The 22,175-nt window shown below is 34.0% G+C and overlaps 1 long non-coding RNA gene across 2 annotated transcripts; it reads right to left on the bottom strand.

The window, feature by feature from the left end:
* Window positions 1-13,097: 13,097 nt before the first annotated feature.
* Window positions 13,098-16,770, bottom strand: LOC133804223 (uncharacterized). 2 transcript variants are annotated; one of them, XR_009878368.1, is made up of 4 exons: window positions 16,111-16,770; window positions 15,950-16,028; window positions 14,335-14,400; window positions 13,098-13,353 (listed from the first exon to the last, which is right to left on the bottom strand). It is a non-coding gene; the product is annotated as an uncharacterized LOC133804223 (long non-coding RNA). The 2 variants fall into 2 exon arrangements; XR_009878367.1 differs by lacking the exon at window positions 14,335-14,400 and having other exon boundaries at window positions 16,111-16,751.
* Between the last annotated feature and the right edge of the window lie 5,405 nt (window positions 16,771-22,175).

Here is a 22,175-nt window from a genome sequence, read left to right as displayed (position 1 = left end):
TATTGGCACACATGAATCGACTCGTATCCCAACCTTAATTTCTTCAATATCTATTTAGCCTCGTAGTACGTTGATGGAATTTTATTTTCCTTCGGATAGGAAAGCTTTAACAACTTCAATAATTCATCGAATATGTTGTTAGGAATCTTCCCTCTAACTTTCAAATGTAATAGCTTAGCTAAAAAGTTAAGGGAAGAAATCCAATCACATCCAAGATACAACTCAACTTCAATCTCCTCAAACAACTCGTCGTAATACTGACTCGCGCCGTAATTATTGTCTACTTGCTCAGTTTTCGGTAAGAGGAAGTCCTCCACTATGAGAATCATCTCGTCAAATTCACCCTCATCAACAACATCTAGTTCCGCTTCCCCATGATAAATCCACCTTTCATAACCTTGATAAAAACCCTATCAAATACATGTGCTTTGAAAATAGGTAAAATTTCAAGCCTATTATTTATGCATTTGACGCATGGACACCTAATTCTTCCATCAAAATCCTTATGTTCCGATGCCATCCTCAAAAAAGATTGTAGACCATTCCAATATTCTTGACAAGCACGATTTCTCAATGTTGTCCAAGTCTTGTCAATCGCCATCTAAAGTGTTATAAGAGTCTGTGAGTTTTAGTAATGTGAATAGGAATGGATAACAAAAAAAAATTTGTTATCATTTTTGAAATCTTATGCAATATTATAATATCTTATGTTATTTTATGATATTTTATTAGTTAATGTTATTCAAAATAAAAAAAAATTCATTCATTATTTTATCATTAATATTTTAAACTTATCATTTCTATGTTGATATCCCTGTAATTAATGGTTATAGTCAATAACCATCAATCACAAGCATAACGAGACAGAAAAAATAAATTAACTTCTAATTAAATACTAATTAATTTTTTAATAAGTTTCTATTCATTATAATAATACTAATTAACTAAATTAAATAATATTCATTACAATTCTCATTAAATTAATCATTATTAATTTTTAAAACTTTTATTAAATAAAATTATCAATTTCTATATTTAAATAATTTAATACTAGTTAATATTAGATAATAATATTTAATAAAAAAATTAATAATTTTTCTTAAAATAATTTATTATTTATTACTAATATTTCAAACATTTATTAAATTAAATTATTTAATTAGATAATGTTATTTAATAAAAAAATTAAATTAAATTATTTAATTAGATAATATTATTTAATAAAAAAATTAAATTAAATTATTTAATTAGATAATGTTATATCAAATTTTTATTATTTAATTAATTAAATTAATTAAAATAATTAAAAAATAAATTATTATATATAGTTTTTTTTAATTAATCATTATTAATTTTAAATTTTTTTATTAAATAAAATTTTCAATTTCTATATTCAAATAATTTAATACTAGTTAATATTGGATAATAATATTTAATAAATAAATTAAAAAAAATTCTTAAAATAATTTATTCTTTATTTAATTAATCATTATTAATTTTTAAAACTTTTATTAAATAAAATTATCAATTTCTATATTCAAATAATTTAATACTAGTTAATATTAGATAATAATATTTAATAAAAAATTAATAATTTTTCTTAAAATAATTTATTATTTATTACTAAATTTTCAAACTTTTATTAAATTAAATTAAATTATTTAATTAGATAATGTTATATCAAACTTTTATTATTTTTTGGATAATAATTTTACAAATAAATTATTATTTAACTTTTACACAATTTTTTTTTAAATAATTAGATAAATTTTATTAGTCTTTTCATTCATTATTTTATAACTAGAACAACAAACAAACCTATAATAACTAGAACAACAAAATATTTATTAAAATAATATTACAACATGATTAATACAAAAAAACAATAAAAACATACATTAATAATCTGATTTTTTTTCTTTAAATTGTATTTTTCTAAACTGAAAACATCAAAACTCTCATAATAAATAGCACACTTGCACTTCATATATATATACATACACTGATGGTGGTCCAAAAATCTGGCGTGGGGTCCAAAACTCCGGCGTGGCGCGGGGGGTTCTGAAAATAAATACAAACAATTAAAATTTAAAAAAACTATTTACAAACAATTAAAATTAAAAAAATTAATACACTATGACGTGGGGTTCGAAACTCCGGCGTGGTGTGGGGGCGATGATGGTGCTCGGACAGAGGGGCGGACTGAGATTTGGGTGGCGGTGCTCGGATAGAGGGGTGGTGGTCGTGGTGGTGCTCGGACTGAGATTGAGAAAATGTGTCTGAGAGAGGGAGAGGAGAAATAGGACGGACGAACCAATTTTTAATATATAACATTATTACCGGCAGGGACCCGCCGCTATTAATATTACCCCGCCGGTAATACACTATTAGCGGCGGGACCCGCCACTATTACTATAACCCGCTGGTACTAGTGCAATTACCGGCAGATATAGACTTGCTGCTAATAACATTAGCGGCGGATAGTCTGCTGGTAATTAGGGAAAATACCCGCCGTTAATAAATTTGAAACCGCACCCCTTTTCGTTTCCTGGGCATTGTATTAGCGGCGGGTAGTAATTAGTAAGTCCGCCGCTAATAAAAAAAATTAATTTTTTATTTAATTTCCACATTATTAACGGCGGACCCAGTTCTCCGCCGCTAATAACCATACATTATCGACAGACCAAATCTGCCTCTAATTTTTTCGCCTCTAAAAACGTTTTTTCTTGTAGTGTTGATTAAATTGTGTTGGTAATATTAAAAAACAGAATTTCATAATCGACACAAGTTTCGGTAAGCAAACACACAAAAGGGTCCCAAATTCAAGGATTATCAGTGAAAGAGTAAAACACAATTGAAAGTGGAAAAATCTCTAGATCAGTAAATTGATCTGAGTATGACTTGTATTATATATAGCCTGAGTTGATACAAGAAGAAGATGAGTTACAGAGAGGTTACAACAGAAAGTAACAGAATACTAGAATTACAACTGTAACTAACAACTCTAACTAACTCAACAAACAAGCTACTGAAGTCATCTAACAGCCCCCCTCAAATTGACGGGTCTAGGGAGAACAGTCAATTTGCTACAAAGAGTTGAGTATCTATTTTCCAACAGATGCTTTGTGAGGATGTCTGCAATTTGATGCTCGGATGAAACATGCTGAACCAGAACTTGCTTGTGAGTAACCATATCACAAATGAAGTGAAAATCAATCTCTATGTGCTTTGTACGAGCATGAAAGATGGGATTGACAGCAAGATGAGTGGCGAATATGTTGTCACACCAGATAACCGGAGTTGAAGCAATGGGAAGTTTGAGTTCAGAGAATAGCTGCTTGTACCATGTGAGTTCAGCTGCTGCATTGGCCAAGGCACGATATTCTGATTCAGTGTTGCTCTGAGAGACTACTTTTTGTTTTGCCGAAGACCATGGGACAAGGCTGTTACCAAGAAAGACACAATAGCCTCCTGTGCTTCTGCGGTCGTCAGGACTTGAGGCCCAATCAGCATCTGTAATTGCAGCAATATGCAGAGGGTTCACAGCAGTAAGGGTTATACCATGAGATTGAGTACCATGAAGGTACCTAAGGATTCGTTTGACTGCAAGCCAATGTGAAGTAGTTGGAGTACGCATAAATTGACAAGCTCTATTGATAGCAAAGGCTATGTCAGGACGGGTCATGGTAACATATTGAAGTGACCCGACCACTTTCCTGTAGTCCGTTGGGTTTTCTAGAGGTACTCCATCATATTGCGAAAGTGGTTTGCCTACTATACCTGGTGTTGGAGCAGACTTGCACTCTAACATATCTGTCATAATGAGGAGATCCTTCACATATTTTTGTTGGCACAAGTGCAGCTGACCAGGAGCATGAGTGACTTCTATGCCGAGGAAGTAGTGCAAGGAACCTAGATCTTGAAAAGCAAATTTTTGATGAAGAGTGTGAACAAAAGTATCCAAAGCAGTAGGCGAACTTGCTGTCAAAATGATGTCATCTACATAAACTAAGAGGTATATCGCCAAATCAGATTTATGTAGAACAAATAAGGAGATGTCAGTTTTGGAACAAACGAAACCCCAGTGAACCAAAGATGAACTGAGTTTAGAAAACCAAGCTCGAGGAGCTTGTTTTAGGCCATAGAGAGCTTTGGACAGCTTGCAAACATGAGTAGGATGATTAGGATCAACAAATCCTGGTGGCTGTGTCATGAAAACATCTTCAAGTAAGTCTCCATTCAAAAAGGCATTATGCACATCAACTTGGCGAATTGGCCAGTCTTTGGACAAGGCTAGAGTGAGGATGACCCTTATAGTGCCTAGCTTAACAACGAGAGAGAAGGTGTCAAAATAGTCAACCCCCTCGGTTTGAGTAAATCCACGGGCTACCAAGCGGGCTTTGTGTCTATCTATAGTACCATCTGGTTTATACTTCAATTTGAACAGCCACTTGCAGTCAACTATGTTTGTATTTGGAGGACATGGTACAAGCTGCCAAGTCTTGTTTCTTGTAAGAGCAACTATCTCAGAGTCCATGGCTGCTTTCCAAGGAGGAATAAGCAAGGCTTTCTTGTAAGTTGTATGAGGGAGAGTTGTAGCTGTCTTTGTTGCAATCAAGGCCCTCGATTTATGTATGCCATTCTTGGCTCTTGTGACCATGGGACGAGTATTAGTACCTGTAGGAACCTGCACAACAGAATCTTCAATGACATTAGATTGCTCAACTACAAGAGGGGGTGGGATTGGGACTATAGGAGAGGATATTGGAGGTGGTGTAGGGATTGTGTTTGTGACAGGTGACATAGCGGAAGAGGTGAGAGAGGGAGAAGTATGAGTAATAGAGTGGGAAGATGAGGTAGAAGAGGAGGGAGCAGGGAAGGAGGTAGGTTGATGGGCTGGAAAAGAAATAATGGCAGGTGTTGTGGATGCATTAGATTGTAATACAGATGAGGAAGAGGCAGATGTGTATACAAGGAAAGAAGTCTCATCAAAGACTACATGTCGAGTAGTATAGATGCGACGAGTTGGGGGATCTAAGCAGAGATATCCCTTATGACTAGTGTTGTATCCAAGAAATATACATGGAGTAGAGCGATATTGTAGTTTATGTTTGTTATAGGGACGCAAGCATGGAAAACATAGACAACCAAAGAATCTCAATAAAGAATAGTCAGGAGTTTTGTGATACAAGACCTGAAATGGTGTGCGAGAGTTGAGTAGTTTTGTTGGAAGTCTGTTTATGGTGTATACAGCTGCACGAAAATCATAAAGCCAATAATGAAGGGGTAATGAGGCATGAGCTAACAAAGCTAAACTAGTTTCAACAACATGCCTATGCTTACGTTCGACTCGACCATTTTGGACAGAGGTATATGGGCATGAAAACCGGTGTTGAATACCATTAGAGTGAAGATAGGAAAGAAATTATTTATATTCCCCACCATTGTCAGATTGTAGCATCTTTATGGATGAATGAAACTGATTTTCCACTAGAAGTTTAAATTGTTTAAAAATTGCTATTGACCCAGATTTTGGCCAACTGACACGGAGTCAAAATATGCTTGACGTGGATGAATACGTTGAAAAGAATGTGATGACGAAAATAGTAAGAACACAATATTTTATAGTGGTTCGGCCCCAGGATCTGGTAATAACCTACGTCCACTTGAATTGTTATTGAAATGAGATTCAAAGGGGTGATCAAAGAACTGGGGTTCAATGAGTTTCACTAACCTCTGAAGAAGAAAATTCAATTATTCTCGTGTAATCTCTCTTTAATCTCAAATGATCTTTTTTTGCTCAAAAGAAAAGGGATCCCCCTCCCTGAGCCCTCTTCCTCTATTTATAAGCTCAGGGAAGATTTACATTGATTTGTTACAGATATTATTTCCTAAATAATCGGATACTCAGGAAATCATGGGAGATAATTTCGGATTCCATCATAAATGCCTAAGATTTCCTCCGCGTATAATGTGCGTACGACCAGGCTGGTCGTATGAAGAAACCGATCGCATGATACTGAATGTCTTCCTGGTCGATAGTCGAACACAGATTCTGCCAGGTGTCAGCCACGTGTAATTAATGCCTGCCATGTCATTCACTTCTGATTTTAGGGATAAAAATTGCTAATGCTTGATCTTTAGTATGTAAAGCATATAGCCAAGTGAATCTAGAATGATCATCAACGAATAAGATAACATATCTTGAGCCATCAGTGGCTGGTATGGGTGAGGGACCCCATAAATCTGTATGTATAAGTTCTAATGGGACAGAGGCATGAGATTCAGAGATAGAAAATGGTAATTTGTGACTTTCGGCAAGTTGACATGAGGAACAAATATGTTGTTTATTATATTTGAATGATTTATTACATTGATGAAGAACAGAGTTTACAATATCAGCATGGACATGACCTAATCTAGCATGCCAGATAGCAGCTGGAGAAAGAGTTACATGTTGGAAATGAATGGAACTAGTAAAAGTAGATTTAGGGGAAAGAGTGGTGGCAAGGAGAGCACATTTGTTATGTGAGGCAGAGTTGGTTTGCAAATGCCGTGTAGCTTGTAAAGTGTATAGACCGTGCTCAAGTGTGCCGTGGTGCATTTGAGTCTTCATGGCAAGATCCTTGATCTTGTAATGGTCAGAATAAATTTCAATAAAGACATTGTTTTCATGACAGAAACGAGAAACAGACAAGAGATTAGTTCTAAGTTTAGGAACATGATAAACTTTGGATAAAGAGAAAGACTTATGAGAAGTATGCAATAAAGATTGACCAATAGAGGTGATAGGGACAGTGTTACCATTGCCTACTGTGACAGAATCAGTACCGGCATAAGAAGAAGCATGGTCAAGATTGTGGATATTTGGGGTTAAGTGGTGGGAAGCTCCTGAGTCAAGTAACCAAGTATCATCAGAGAGAGTGTGAGGTGTGGCCACCATTGCAGAAACTGTGGAATTATTCGGTGGAGCTGTTGTTGCTGGTGCAGGAAGATTTGGATCAAATCGCCTATAGCAATGAAAGGCATTGTGTCCCGGGCGGAGGCAAAGTTGGCAAGTGACTCGAGAGCCTGGCACATTGGAGTTGCGAGGGGCATTGTTGTTGCGACCACTGTTTGTTGAAGAGGCAGTATGAGAAGGGCCACAATATTGATGAGACCGAGGACCATAAGACATTCTTGAATTCGGAGGGTACTGAAAAGCAACGTTGGTAGCAATTGGTGTGGCTTCATCAACAAAGTTTTGGTGGTCCAGTCTGGCTTCATGAGCTAATAGCAGACTAGTGACTTGTTCAAACGAAACTCCCTTTGATTTTGACGTAATTGAAACAACAAAGGAGTTGTACTCAACATTAAGGCCAGCAAGGAGGTATAGAACCTAATCACGCTCCGAGACCTTTTCCGAAGTAGCTGTGAGTTGAGAAGCCAAACTCTTGACCTTGAGAACATATTCAATCATTGGTAGAGCACCCTTCTTGATTGTTTGAAGTTGAAGCCTTAGTTGCATGATCCTAGCGTTTGATGTGGAGGAATAAATTTGGCGCAGAGCAGTCCAGGCAGCGGCGCTGGTAGAGTGCCCAACAATTTGGGACATGGTTTCTTGAGATAGTGAGGAAAAGATCCAGCTTAGGATCAAACGATCCTTTCTTCTCCAGGCAAGAAACTCTGGATTAGGATCAGTAGTATTGTCAATTGTTTGAGGAGGTGGAATGGAAGAGCCATCCAGGAAGTCTTCGATTCCATTTGCGAAGACACATTTTCCATTTGCGCGTGCCAAAGCAAGAAATTACTCCGATCAAGTTTCATGGGAAGGGTGTGGTTTAGGGCCTGAGAGAACCATAAACTATTGTTGTTGAGCGGAAATGGCTGTGAATGTAGAAGAAGTTGCGACTGGGACAGCGAAGGTGGCCGGAGCAGTGGAGGAATCTTGGGAAGTGTCGGTCACCATTGAAGAAACAAGAAAAGGGTAGAAGAAGAAAGTGAAGATTGGTTTTGGCCTGATACCAAGTGAATGAGTAAAACACAATTGAAAGTGGAAAAATCTCTAGATCAGTAAATTGATCTGAGTATGACTTGTATTATATATAGCCTGAGTTGATACAAAAAGAAGATGAGTTACAGAGAGGTTACAACAGAAAGTATACTAGAATTACAACTGTAACTAACAAGTCTAACTAACTCAACAAACACGCTACTGAAGTCATCTGACATTATCTACTTAAGATTCATTAAATACTTCAGAGACATTTTAGAAAATCATTGTCTCTTCATCAATATATCTTATACATTATTAGTCCTTTGATTTTTGTTAAGAAAAACTTCTTATTTTATTATCATTGTTTTCGACGGATTTGGATGACCATCGCAAAAAAAAAGGTTGGACATTGTAATTCAAAAAATATTTCAGTCCATAACCTAGATGTTATTCAATGGACATAGGTGGCTATCGAATATTTGCTTATATAAGGTGTTTTACTCAAAAAGCATATCCTGTAATGTTCATAAAATCATACACTTATAAAGTTTAAGTTTTTTGGTTTAAATTGTATTTCTTTTCTCAATATTACACATCAATGGTGTTCGTAACTTTATGTTGTCTTGATGCTGCAAAAAAAACTTATGTTGTCTTGAGTTTTATTTTAATTTAAACGTTGTTTATTAGATATTTTCTCAATGAGGGTCAAAAATATATAAATCATTATATATTACTATTTTTTTAGAAAAAATAATTATTTCATTCTAATTCTTATAATTTAGGAAATAAAATGTTCATTTATATTTTGTTGTTAAATAAAAAGAAAGTTTGTTTTGGCCGAGATGAGGTATTAATATCGACTTGTGAATGCCTTAAACTAAAAGACTTGAACATTATAGTGAAAAGAATAATATTCAACTACGTAAATATCATAATCATATGATTAATTGTCTTGCAAATTTCAAGAGGTCTAGTATTTTAAGGAACTGTGAGGGTTTAAATATTACTCGTTCCTTCCACTTCGATCTCTTAAGCTGAATCTTGACAATGAAAGTGAACTATTATTGAGTTAGGCACGTAATAATTTTTAGTGAATATTATATATGTACACTCAAGAATGCAAAGGAAGCTGCTGGGTGGCTCTTATTTTTAACCATTAATGTAGCATTGCTCATCTTTGATTTTCCCAAAGGTTACTTCACTGGCAGTCAACCCTTCAAAACTGCTATCCAAACTGCTTTAATTGGTATTGCTAAGGCTCTTGGGCATCCTTAAAAAATAAAGGGTTGTGTACCTGATACCATGGTGTTGACCATAATAATAGATCGATCATGCCTTAAATGTGATCTACCACCTCGCCACCGGCCAAGGCCATATCATTTAGTAATCAAAGATAAGATTCGATAAGTGAACACATGAAAGGGTCTCCAAGTTAGGTATTATCTACTCAAGATTCATTAACACTTTAGAGACATTTTAGAACACCATATATTGTCTCTTCGTTGCTATAACTTACACATTATTAATCCCTTAATTTTTGTAAAGAAAAACTTCGTATAACATTATCCATGTTTTTGATGGGTCTAGATAACCATAGAAAATATTGTCAGTTTGGACTTCGAGTTTGAAAAAAATATTTCATCCCATCACCTCAATGTTCATCGATGAACCTAGATGGCCATCGAATGTTTTGTCAAATAAGGTGTTTTACTCTAAAAGCATACATTGTAATTTTCATTAGAATCACACTCTTAAAAAGTTTAAGTTTTTTGTTTAAGTTCTATTTCTTGTCTCGGTGTTAGAATTCGACGATGTTCATAACTTATATCATCTTAAATTTTGTTTCAATTAAATGTTTAGTACTTATTTTCTTAATTAGAGTTAAAATATGTAACTCATTATATATGACTAAATTAAACGATTATTTTATTTCATTCTAATTGTGTCTAACCACTAACAGAATTAGTTTATTTTTCTGTTATAGATGGTTAGTTATTAAGTTGGTTTTGTTTATTCCAATATTACCTACAACATATATAAGTTGTATTGTATTTTGCTTTGATAAGCATTTGTTTCAATAAAACAAAATAAGAGTCTTTTACTTCTAATATGGTATCAGAAGAAACTCACTATTGAAGAGAATGGCTCGCACACGCACAATAATTTCCTCTCAAACTCTGCCCAACTCCAATGGAAACGGTGCTCCACCACTGTCTAGTTCTGCCGGCGATCCTCCGCCCAGCTCAGCCATAAATGGCCCGCCTCCATCAAGTTCAATAGACAACCCTCCGCTCAGCTCAATCGGGAATGACAATCAACCTCCGTCAAGCTCTGTCAGACATGTTGCTCCTATTTCTACACCAAATCGATCTTCCACACAAGACACTCAAGATCATCCTGTTCACGAAGATGCAACAAGCCCCTATTTCTTGGGCTCCGATGACCACCTAGGTCTCAGCCTAGATTCTCCCCCACTCATGGAACAAAATTTTCAGGGATGGAGAAGAGATTTCAGAATCTCCATTGGGGCCAAGAACAAAGTCGCCCTCATCAACGACACTCTTCCTCAACCTCCTATTGATGACCATCTGTTAAATTCTTGGCTTGGATGCAATCAAATGGTAATGAGTTAGATTTTTCACTCTGTATCTCCTGAAATCAAGAGCAGCATCATGTATCTTGAAACTGCAGCAACCATGTGGAGTGAACTCAATCACAGATTCGATCAAGGAAGTGGCCCAAAGATATTTGAGCTTCGTGTGTCCCTCATCAACCTTCATCAAGGTCATGACTCTATAAGTACCTATTTGACTAAACTGAAAGCTATTTGGGATGAAATACAAGAGCTTCGGCCAAGGACTCCATGTACCTGTGCAACTTCTGTTGATAATCTTGATTTTTCAAAATCAAGATCAGATTTTATAATTCCTTATAGGTCTCAATGTTCCTTTCATGATGTTAGGGCTCAGATATTACTAATTGAACCTTTTCCTTTCCTTTCCAAAGTATTTTCCTTAGTTACTCAACAAGAAAGACAAAGTAACATTGGCCTTTCCCACTCTTCAAATCTAATTGCTGCTACTGCTTCTACATGCACCACCCATCCCACTCCTATATCAAGAAACAAGAAGCTTCGCCCATCATGTTCTCACTGCAAGAAACCAGAACATTTCAAAGAGATGTTATTTTCTCCATGGATTTCCCCTGGTTATGGGAATCGAAGGTCGACTGAACCATCTCCTACACCTTTTGCGCATTAGGTCACATTCAATGGTCCTAATGCATCTACATCTTACTCCAATTATTCCATCCATGGCTTGATAAGTTTACTCAATCACCAACTCCAGAAAAACCAACAAAATCAATATCACAATGATTCCCAACCCGTGGTTTCCAACATCTCTGGTAATCCACTTACTTCTCTCCTAATTTTTTATGGGTAGTTGATAGTGGTGATACTCACCACATGTGCTTTGACAAAACTTGCTTTACCTCATTCACTGATAATTTTGTTGCTAAATCCATTACTATGCCTACTGTTACAAGTTAAAGTCTTTAAATCTGGTTGTGTCCAATTGAATGCTCAAATTTTCTTAACAAAAGTATTATATGTACCTAAGTTTCGATTCAACCTATTCTCATTAAGTACATTTCTTAAAAACACTAACCATTCAATCTCTTTTTCACATTCTGATTGCATTATTCAGGCAACAACTAAAGGCATACGACTCTTTCATTCTTGTGTTGAAAGCCCACAACAAAACTCTGTGGTTGAAAGAAAACATTAGCATATTGTAAAGGTTGCACGAGCTCTAGCTATTCAGTCTCATTTATCTGTCCTATTGGAGTTATTTTATTCCTATTGTTGTATATTTACTTAATAGAACACCATCTGTTTTACTATAACTCCCACTTCTTTCTATAAATGTATTATAACAATTATGAAAAATAAGAGAATATATTTTTATTCATATTTTTGAGTGCATTACAATGTTAATCAAAGGCTAGAGCTATTAAGTAAAGTGGAATAATAACTAATAAATACGCAACTATAATATCCATGGGCATTTCATTAGTATAATACTCATAGAATGATGCAAAGTACAAGCAAACGATCACTAAAGTTATAAGCAATAAAGAGAAATTAATGATTAGATCTAGAAGGGTAAGAGATGAGGAAGTTGTTGCAAGTAAATGGTTGAAGGAACAAGTATTTATAGGACAAAAACTAGCCGTTATGACCGTTGTTAAATAGTGATTCGACCATTGAAAACAATAACCTGATCGTTGGGGATATAACTGTATTCTACTGTTGGATTTTAACAATTCTAAATTGTTGAAGTAACTAATACATGAGAATAATTAATTTATGGATGTTAGTAAAACTTTTTTAGAAAAGTTTGTGAGTAAAAAATGTTGAACTAAGTAATATAAGAAGATTAGGAAGTTTTCATTTTTTGGTTACTATTCACCGAGTACTATTCATAGTGAGTCTCACAGCAGAGCCCACATGTGTCCCATAAAATGGTCCACCCCATGGGTCCCACATGTTGATGTAGTAGTGATACAGTGATGACTTCAGCAAATTACTATGCTTGATATTTTGAATGGTTTATTATTTTACTATGATTGATATTTTAAATATTTTATTATTTTACTATGCAGCATAGTAACCCAATATTTTCCTATACATAGAGCCTTCCAGAATTCATTTTTGATTTACGAAAAATATTTCTTTCTCTCAATTTGCCTAAAAATCTTCTTTGCACTCTTTTAAAGTTCTAAATCTTTAAGATCTAGGCGAAGTTATGTCCGTAACGCTAGCCTACGAAGACCTTTTAGGTAAGCTCCTTCCCGAGCCTTTCAGTTCAGTTATTTAGCTATTATTTATATATAGATTGTTTTACTATGCCATTATAATGCTAAAAATTTATATATAGATTATTTTACTATGTCGTTATAATGCCAAACATTTATATATAGATTATTTTACTATGTCGTTGTAATGCCAAAATTTATATATAGATTATGTTACTATGTCGTTATAATTTACAATGCCAAAATTGAAATATAAACTATTTTTAATGTGTCATTATAATTGTAACGACCCGGATTTTCAAGACTCGATAATGCGGAATATAAATGTTTTCATTTAACAAAATGTCTCAAAAACCCATAGAAAAAAAACTTTTTAAAAAGTCGTATGGCCATACTTAACATTTAGTTACAAACATGTTTTACAAAGATTAGAGTGAGCCTAGTTTAGGAAAATTACACAACATTTCCAAAAATAAAAAGGCTTCCCAAAAGGTCGGTCCACATGTACATTTGCAAGGAAGACTCCAGCGCTCACTGCTCTGCCTTGCCCTTGTTCTTACCTACAACATGAAACAACTAGGTAAGCGAAAACGCTTAGTAAGATCAACTTCCAAACAAAGCAGATAGAGAAATAGGGATCCGGACCCTACACAATCAATTTCAAGAACGCTAAAGCGTCCTGGCAAACTTATGGTCATGCCTGATAACCAATGATAAATTAATTCGTAACTAGATAAAAATCCTGCACTCAGAAAAATCCCAGAACAAGCAGATATATTATATCACAACTATATCTTATCAACAATTATATCCCTGCACTCAGAAAATCCCAGAGCAAGCAGTTATATTATATCACAACATAATTCGAGACCAACGCTCGACAATTTCTAACAATTCATGCGTAACGCGCCCTCCAACATAATTGCTAATCTGTAAAAGAGAACCGAGTCTCCACACTAAGATCTAGCCAATAAATATTCTCATCAAGGGTAACTATCGTGTTACCTAGGGCATCGCTACTTATTCAAGAGTGTAATCCAATTTACACGATTTTATGGAAACTTCTATGTTAATCAGTGGTGCTGGTGAGCAGCTGCCCCTAGGGTGTTCAACCTCACTCTATCTTGGCAACCCCTAGTATCTCTAGGCACTCTCACGGAATGGCTAATATTCACGGCTGCTATCCGGGAATAACTTATCAGAGCACTTGCTCGGATTCTAACCGTCCAATGATTAAGTAAGCATGAGGGCCCCTAGGTCCCATTTATCTTGGCGCCCCTAGGTTTAACCAGCTTATCCTCATCTCATGGCCACTCGTCTCGGTAATGAACCGGACATAAATAAAATCAAGCAGTGTGACGGGGATCAACCGTCTAGGATATGACGGACTTCTACCGTTCATATTTTCTAAATCAGCACTCACTAGACTAACGTCTCTAAGCAACTTTCTATGACAGCCTATGTATATGCATGTATCCCTATACTAACATACAAGACAATAATCATTTCATGTTGCAGCCATACAATATAAGTTGACTTACTTGGAGTCCTTAGCGCTCAGCAGGATTTCACCCTCCAACGTTCAGTCCAGTTACGCTTAGCCAATACTGTAGTTATCCATACAGTATACTCGGATTAATTATGGCACTAATAATTCATTATTATTATTTTGGGCAGTTTGGTCATTTTAATAAAAGTCATTTGTAAGGATTTATAATCCTTATTTGGTTTTAAACCTATTAAGGAAAGTCATACAAAATATTCGAGACTAAACCCTAAGTCTCGGGGAGACCTATCCTAAGGTCTCGATACCTAGGCTCGGGTATCACAATGGTATTTCCCCACAACCCGCTAAAAATCTTATTCTTTCAAGGTATCGCTATTAACCCGCACTTTCGACTAGTCGGTTAAAATATGTAAGATTTTAGCCGGTATTATATCCAGAAAATACAAATAAATTCCTTAATTATTTTTAAAGAAAATAAACTCTTTAAATTTTCCTTTTATTTTTCTTAAGGTTTTAATATCTAAAAACCGTTTTAAGAAAATTGCCTAATTTGTCTTAATTAGGAAAACCGTTATAAATTTCTCATCTTGACTAATTAATTTTCCAAAAGCAATTAATCAATTTTACTTACTAGGAAAATAATTTATTTAATTATTTTTCTCAAAATATAGGGTTTTAAACCCTCTTTTAATTTATTAACTATTAATAAATTAAATCTCTTATTTTTAAAAAGAATAAAAACTCTTTAATAAAAATAATTCATTTAAACTCAAAGGGATAATTTTAGTGAAAATATGATTTCAAGACTTACCAATTTATATCTTGAAATAAGCAAAATTTTACTTTTTACCTTATGTTCCAAAATCTCATTTTTACACTAAGTGTGAAAAACCTAATTTTCACATTTTTAACTACATACTTCGTTAGTTCATAACTTGAAATTTACTTACCCAATTGTTACCAAAATTTCCCAATTCCATTTTTGTTATGCCATTTAGGTCTTTGTAAAATCTTAGGTCAAAATGAGCATTTTTGATTGGTGAAATCATTTTCCAACAATGAGGTAAAAATGACCTTATTTTCAAGTCCTTATTTTTTTCCAAACTTTGACAGTTAATAACTTTCAAACCGTTTAATATTTTCTTACCAACTTTTACAGTGGACTAATAGGTTATGCCAGAAATATGTCCACAAAATTTTAGAAAAAACTGGGTTCATTTTCCCTATACAGTGGCTGTCCAAACTTGGTTCCGAAAATAAGAATACGAAAAAACAGTTTTTTACCTAATCTTTGAAATAGCATAACTTACTAATTTCTAAACATTTTTTTGTGTTTCAAAAGCTCAATTTTATGTACTCAATCTCAACAACATCACAGTACAATTTAATTTTACAAAAACAATATACAGTGGCTGCTTGACCCCTTGGAAGTCACAGCTCAAAACATGTTTTGTTTTAGGGTATCCTACAAAACCCTTGGGGGTTTTGGTTCCCATTTTCAAAAATCAATACACATGCATCATAAAAATTATTAAACAACTACCATAACCTTATTACATCATCAACAAGAAACTCTAAGCATTAGATATACAAAATAATGCTTAAAACTAAAAACCCTACAACAAAATCATCAAAAGTAAACTTTTTACCTCTTTGGTGTTCTTGCTTAAGGTTTGGACCTTCCTATAAGCTTTGACTCCTTCAAAACCTTTCAAAAACCCTAACCAACTTCCTCTAACAACATAGGTAATTAGCTATTTGAAACTCTATGATTAAAACTTGACAAAAGTCTAGATTAATGAAACTTTACCTTAGGGAAAACCCTTCCTAGACCAAGACTTAGCTTCCAAGTTTCTTTGGTGTTCTTGGGGTTCAAAATGGAGAGAACACTTGAGAGAGTCTTCAAAAATCAGATGAGAGTGAATGAGGGAGGGAGAGTGGTCGGATTTGGGGGTTAGAATGGCTCACACAACTCTTTAAAATATCACAAAACACTTGAGTGCTTTTCTACCCACTTGCCCACTTGACTTCTTAATTAAATGGGATTTGAATTTTATAAAATTGGGTTCACACCACTCTAAAATAGCACATGGCCAGCCACCCTTTTCCATATATGTGACCATTAATTTTTTTTATTTATTTTTTATTTTTTATAAAGGTTAATAAAGGTTTATAAGAAGAAAAGTCCAAATTGACTTTTGACACCTTTTTTCACTCTTATTAAGTTTTAATCACCAAACTTAACATTAATTAATTAAATTAAATGTCTCTCACATTTAATTTAATTAATCACATAATAAAATTTAACCTAAGGTCCATTCATGGAATAAAATTCCCCATTTCGGCAAAATTAGGCATTTAACACAAAATGCCCTAAAATTTCCATTTTCTTTTAGGTTTATTATTTTTGACCAAACCTTAACTTTTATGAATGTATTTTATGCCCAAAATATAATTGCCATGATTTTTCGTTTTATTTTCCGAGATTTTTACCCGATCAGGGTTTTTGTGTCGGTCCAGGACCGAAAGTCTTATCTTGACTTTTAAAATCACAAAATTCATATTTTGGCTAGCAATAACTCATGGAATACTTACAAACAAAATATAATATTATTTAAAATAATATTCTTAACCCGGGGGAAAAATACCGACCCGAGTCGTTTAAAGGTACCCGAAAACGTAGGACGTTACAATAATACTAAACTTATATAGGCTATAGTCACACTTTGGACTATTATGGACTTTTATTATATGACATTATTCCTTATTATTATTGTTATACCCAAAAAATAGGAGAATGCATCCTAGGAGGCTAAGGAGAGTGGTCCTAGGAGACCCCAAGGAGGATGTGGTCCTAGGAGACCCCAAGAGAGTGATCCTAGGAGAACTCAAGAAAGTGGTCTTAGGAGACCCCAAGGAGAAAGTGGTCCTAGGAGACCCCAAGGAGAAAGTGATCCTAGGAGACCCCAAGGGTGTGTTTGAGGTAAGCCTCCCAAGGTTTCCTAAGTGTTGGCTTGAACGTGTCCAAGGTAAGTAGCTAAGGAGGAGGAGTCCCATGCAAGCCAAGAATGGAGACTTAGATTTTGCCAAGGAGAGCCTACACAATGTCCGATCGGACATAGTTGGGAGATGCTAAAGGGGAGTGCCTCAGGCTTGTCCAAGGTGAGATGTCAAGGAGGATGCCTTGGACCACCTTGGTCCAAGGAGAAGGCAAGAGGAGGATGCCTCGGACCACCTTGGTCCGAGGAGAGCCATGCATATACCACCTTTGGTCCAAGGAAAGTTTGAAGGAGTAATCAACATGCATGTGAGACTACGTCAAAGTCCCCATAACGACTCTAGCAAGAATTGGTCTAGGCACCCGAGAATCTCTCACTCCTCACTCAAATTGAGGAATCAGTTGTATTTTAAACATTTATTGTAATATAAATATAAGATGAATAATAAAATATCCCTATCGAACGGGGATATCAGTTGAGGATCTCAGGCCTATAAATAGAGAGCTTATGGGATAAGAGAGGGGCTTCTGCTTCTTCTTTCTAGAGAGAGAAAATTGGGACTGTGTATTCTAGAGAGAGAATTCTTGTATTTTTGCCATCAGTACTGAAGAAACTCAGTTGGCTCAGTCCATCTGATCTTGAGTACAGATATATAAATCACAACTCTAAGTGGATTAGGCTATTACCGACAATCGGGGCTGAACCACTATAAAAATCCTGTGTGTTATTTACTTTTCTTGTTTATACCGTCTGTTGTCGTTTACATTCTCTTGAAGGTTCGTCGTATTTGACGTTCTCACGTCGTTGGCTAAAAAGACAATCAACAATTATGGACTAATATTATGACATGGACATTTCCGTATGACCATGACCACGAAATTTAGATCGGGATCTTGCCGTGGACAATTATAGTATGATCATACGCCTGGACAAAATATAAATAATAAAATAGGAAAAATGGAATAATAACAATTATAAACTAAAATTACTTCATGTAGATTTTATGTAAGTTAATAGTTTGTGCTTTTATCAGGAAGCTAACAATTTCAGTTGTTTTATCAGGACGCAAGGTAAGTAGAATCCTCATCTACAACACAAGTCTTTTATGTGTCTTATATGCATTTATATGCTTTACATGTTATTTACCATATTCTTTTTATGCATAAGTTATTTTCAAGAATATTATATTTATTATGCATAAACACGCTTAATGTTCATAGACAAGTTATTGAAAGCGTCAAAGTAGAGGTGTTGCTTGGGAGACCTATGTCCCAAAATGTAATAAGGGAAACGTACTTCCCTATATAATGAGTGTTTATGAGGGAGAAATTCCCTATTATCATGTTTATGTTCAGGTGGGAATGTGATTCCCTATGTAATGCCGACAACAACATCCTCTAGGGCCCAAAAGAAAGGAAAGTGAAAGAAAGAAAATACATAACATGTTGCACGTTTATTTTAATGCATATGAGGTAGTTATTCTACTTACTGACCCTTAGCTCATCAAATAATGTTTTGTATTGTAGGTAAGATGCCCCAAATATAAATCGTTGATGAGTATACGTGGAGCCAACATGACTGTACATATGGGGCTGACCTGAAGGGAGTGGAGTTCTGCTATGATATATTATAAATAAACGAGAAACTTGATTTTATATTTATATTTCATAAAAAGTATTTTGTGAACTTTATAATTTACATAAAGCTTTAAAAGTATTTCGTGAACTTTGTAATTTACATAAAACTTTTAAATTTATCGGTTGGATACATCTATAGTTCTACGTTAAGGTGTAGTAACGCCACGAAAATTATTTATAAAACTATTAAGATTTGTATGTAAGATAAACAATTTATTTGGTTGTGAGTATTGTATGGTTTGAAGTTATGAAAATTAGTTTATGTATTGTTTAATAAAGTTTTTTTTTTTGTAAATTCAGAATTTCAGTATTGTCGTATTCAGGTTAAACTTTGTTTTACACTATATATGTATGTTAAGAAATGAGGTCGGTACATTTACTTAAGTTTAAGACATCTTTTGAGTTGTTGCATCATAAGTTACCCTCCTATGCACATCTTAGAAATTTTGGGTGTATTGCATATGCTTCTACACTTGATACTAAAAGACATAGGTTCTCTCCAAGGTCGTGTGCTTGTGTTTTTATTGGTTACCCACCAGATATGAAAGCATATACACTTCTAGATATAGAGTCATCATATTTTTCATTCTAGAGATGTCATTATTTATGAACACATCTTTATTCTAAAAAAATACTACAACTAATGGTGCCTATGATTCATTTTTTTCTAACAGCAACATATCACCTGTGCAATCATCTTTCTCAAACATCATGTACAACTCCAACTATACCCAAGATACCACACGACCCATCAATAGTTTCAACAAAAAATGAAGTCACAAATCATACTTCAAAATTTGGTAGATCAATAAATCGGCCAAGCCATCTCAAGGACTACATTTGTGAGTATTCTACAGCTCATCCTATTTCTAACTTCATATCATATGATAGGTTCAATACTTCTTTTCAAAATGATAAACTAAATGCTTATAGTGTTACCAAACCTACTTGTTATACTCAAGGTTCTAAGCTACCCGAATGGCAAAAAGTTATGAAAGATGAGCTTCAAGCTCTACATACTAATAACACATGGTCTATTGTTACCTTCCCCATGGAAAACATGTCATTGGAAACATGTCTAGTAAGGGTGTTCGCAATGTAGTGTTTTGCTAATTTATTGGACATCAATGCACATTCAGTTTGAACACTTTTCCAAATCATAACCCACATTGCATAGAATTCAAACTACACCACATAAATGTAGTGCAATGTGGGCGATTTATACCTATCGCAAAATAATTTAATAAGTAAACAATATAATTAATAAAGATTCATAATAAATCTCATAAGTAAAGAGTGTTCAATTAAAAAATAAAAATATAACAAACTAATAACAAAAAGAAAATATAATATAGAAGTCAAGGTTCTTATTAAGGAGGAATATCTTTAGGTTGAAGTAGAATATGTGTTAGCATCCTATGAAACATAATAATTTTTCTAGATATTATTTATATTATACTATATAAATATATATATATATATGTATGCATTAAGTTTAAATGTGGTAAAATTGATATATAATGATATGGTGTGATGCGTTTTGAACAGAATTTATAAAATTCAAACCGCACCGCACCGCGTGGTTTGGCATGAATGCAAACTACAACCGCATCGCGAAGGGTTCTAATCTGCAAATTTTGGTGCAATTTGTGCGATGTGGGAGGTTTGATGAACACCCCTATTTTCTAGTTTTGTGGGGCCTCTTTTAGTTAGGGGTATTCACAATGTAATTTTTTGCTATTTTATTGGACCACGTCAAATATGTGATTTGAGCCATTTTCCGAACCACACCTGCATTGCATATGTCCTCAAACTGCACCGAACCACAATACGCGATATGGTGTGAGTGGTGTGGGCGGTTTACAAATAGCTCTAGGATCTTCTGGGTCATCCTCATTTCTAGTAAAATGATCTCAAACTTCATATTGTTGCCTAGATTTTTTCTTAGAAATAGTAGACATAGGAGGCAAAGGAGACTATAAAAGAAAATACACAAATAAAAACATTTAAGCACAACATTTTATACTCATAAACTCATTCAAAATCAAGAGGGAAACTCATATCATCATCAACAAAAACAAGAAAGAGATAAACACATAAAATATATTTATTGCAGTAAATATCAAACACATATTGTTAAAAACTGCTAAACTATTCCATCTTATCAAATATCCATGGTCCACAAAATCACATATAAGACAAAGAAAAATACAGAATTTAAAGATAAACTAATGTGGTGCGGTGCAATTTGAACTGCAATTATAAAATTTCAAATCGCACACTACACCGTGTAGTTTGAAAAAAATACGACTGCCATTGCACTTCAAAGAGTATAAATCAAGTAGTTTAGTGTGGGTGGTTTGATGAACGACCCTACATTTAGGTGTCATCTTCAAAGGTAAAAAATAATTTTTATTTATTTATTTTTGCTACATGGCTAATTTTGTTGAGCAACATTTAGTAATCATGTGGCTTATTATTTAGTGTATTTTTTTTTATTTAGTGTCTAAGGTGATAATATATATATATGGAATACTTCTTAATGGTTACTACCCATAGATGAGTACTAACAATTATGATGATGTGACAACATAGTGACTTGGTATAGCAAGTCACCAACAAGTAAATATTTTTTTTCTATATTAATTTTGATTTTTTTTTTGCCATAATTAATAGTGTTTTCAACCAATGAGAAACACTAGTTATATTTAGAAATTGACATACATTTGAAAAATGAAAAAGTTTACAATATTATATATTTTCATAATAAATACACATTTTTCATCATGTAACCCTTCCAAAAATTTGAAAAAATCAAAATTTATTTTTAGAAATATTAATTAACAACTATAAATATGAACATCTTAATCCAATGGTTAATATTAAAGTAACCATTCATGGGTAGTAACCATTAAGAGTGATCCCATATATATATATATTCTTGGTTCTCTTGAGTTTCTTTTTCCTAGTTGAGTATTTAGTGTATTTTTTTTAGTTTATTTGTAGTATGTGCTTAGTATATTTGTGTTATTTGGTAAAAAAAAATTGGTTAACTTTAGGCGATTTTTTTAGTTTATTTTGGGTATTTGTTTAGTTTTTTTTAGGTATACTTTGAGTATATTTTTTACACTATTTAGTATGTAGTAGGTTGATGTCTAGTTAATTCCTAATTTAATATATTTTTAGAATACTTTGAGTATATGCAAGGTATATTTTCATTTTGGGTATATATATTAAAA

The sequence above is a fragment of the Humulus lupulus genome, chromosome X (assembly GCF_963169125.1).
Source record: "Humulus lupulus chromosome X, drHumLupu1.1, whole genome shotgun sequence".
NCBI classification, from domain to species: domain Eukaryota; kingdom Viridiplantae; phylum Streptophyta; class Magnoliopsida; order Rosales; family Cannabaceae; genus Humulus; species Humulus lupulus.
This window is presented reverse-complemented; position numbering and strand designations above follow the sequence as displayed.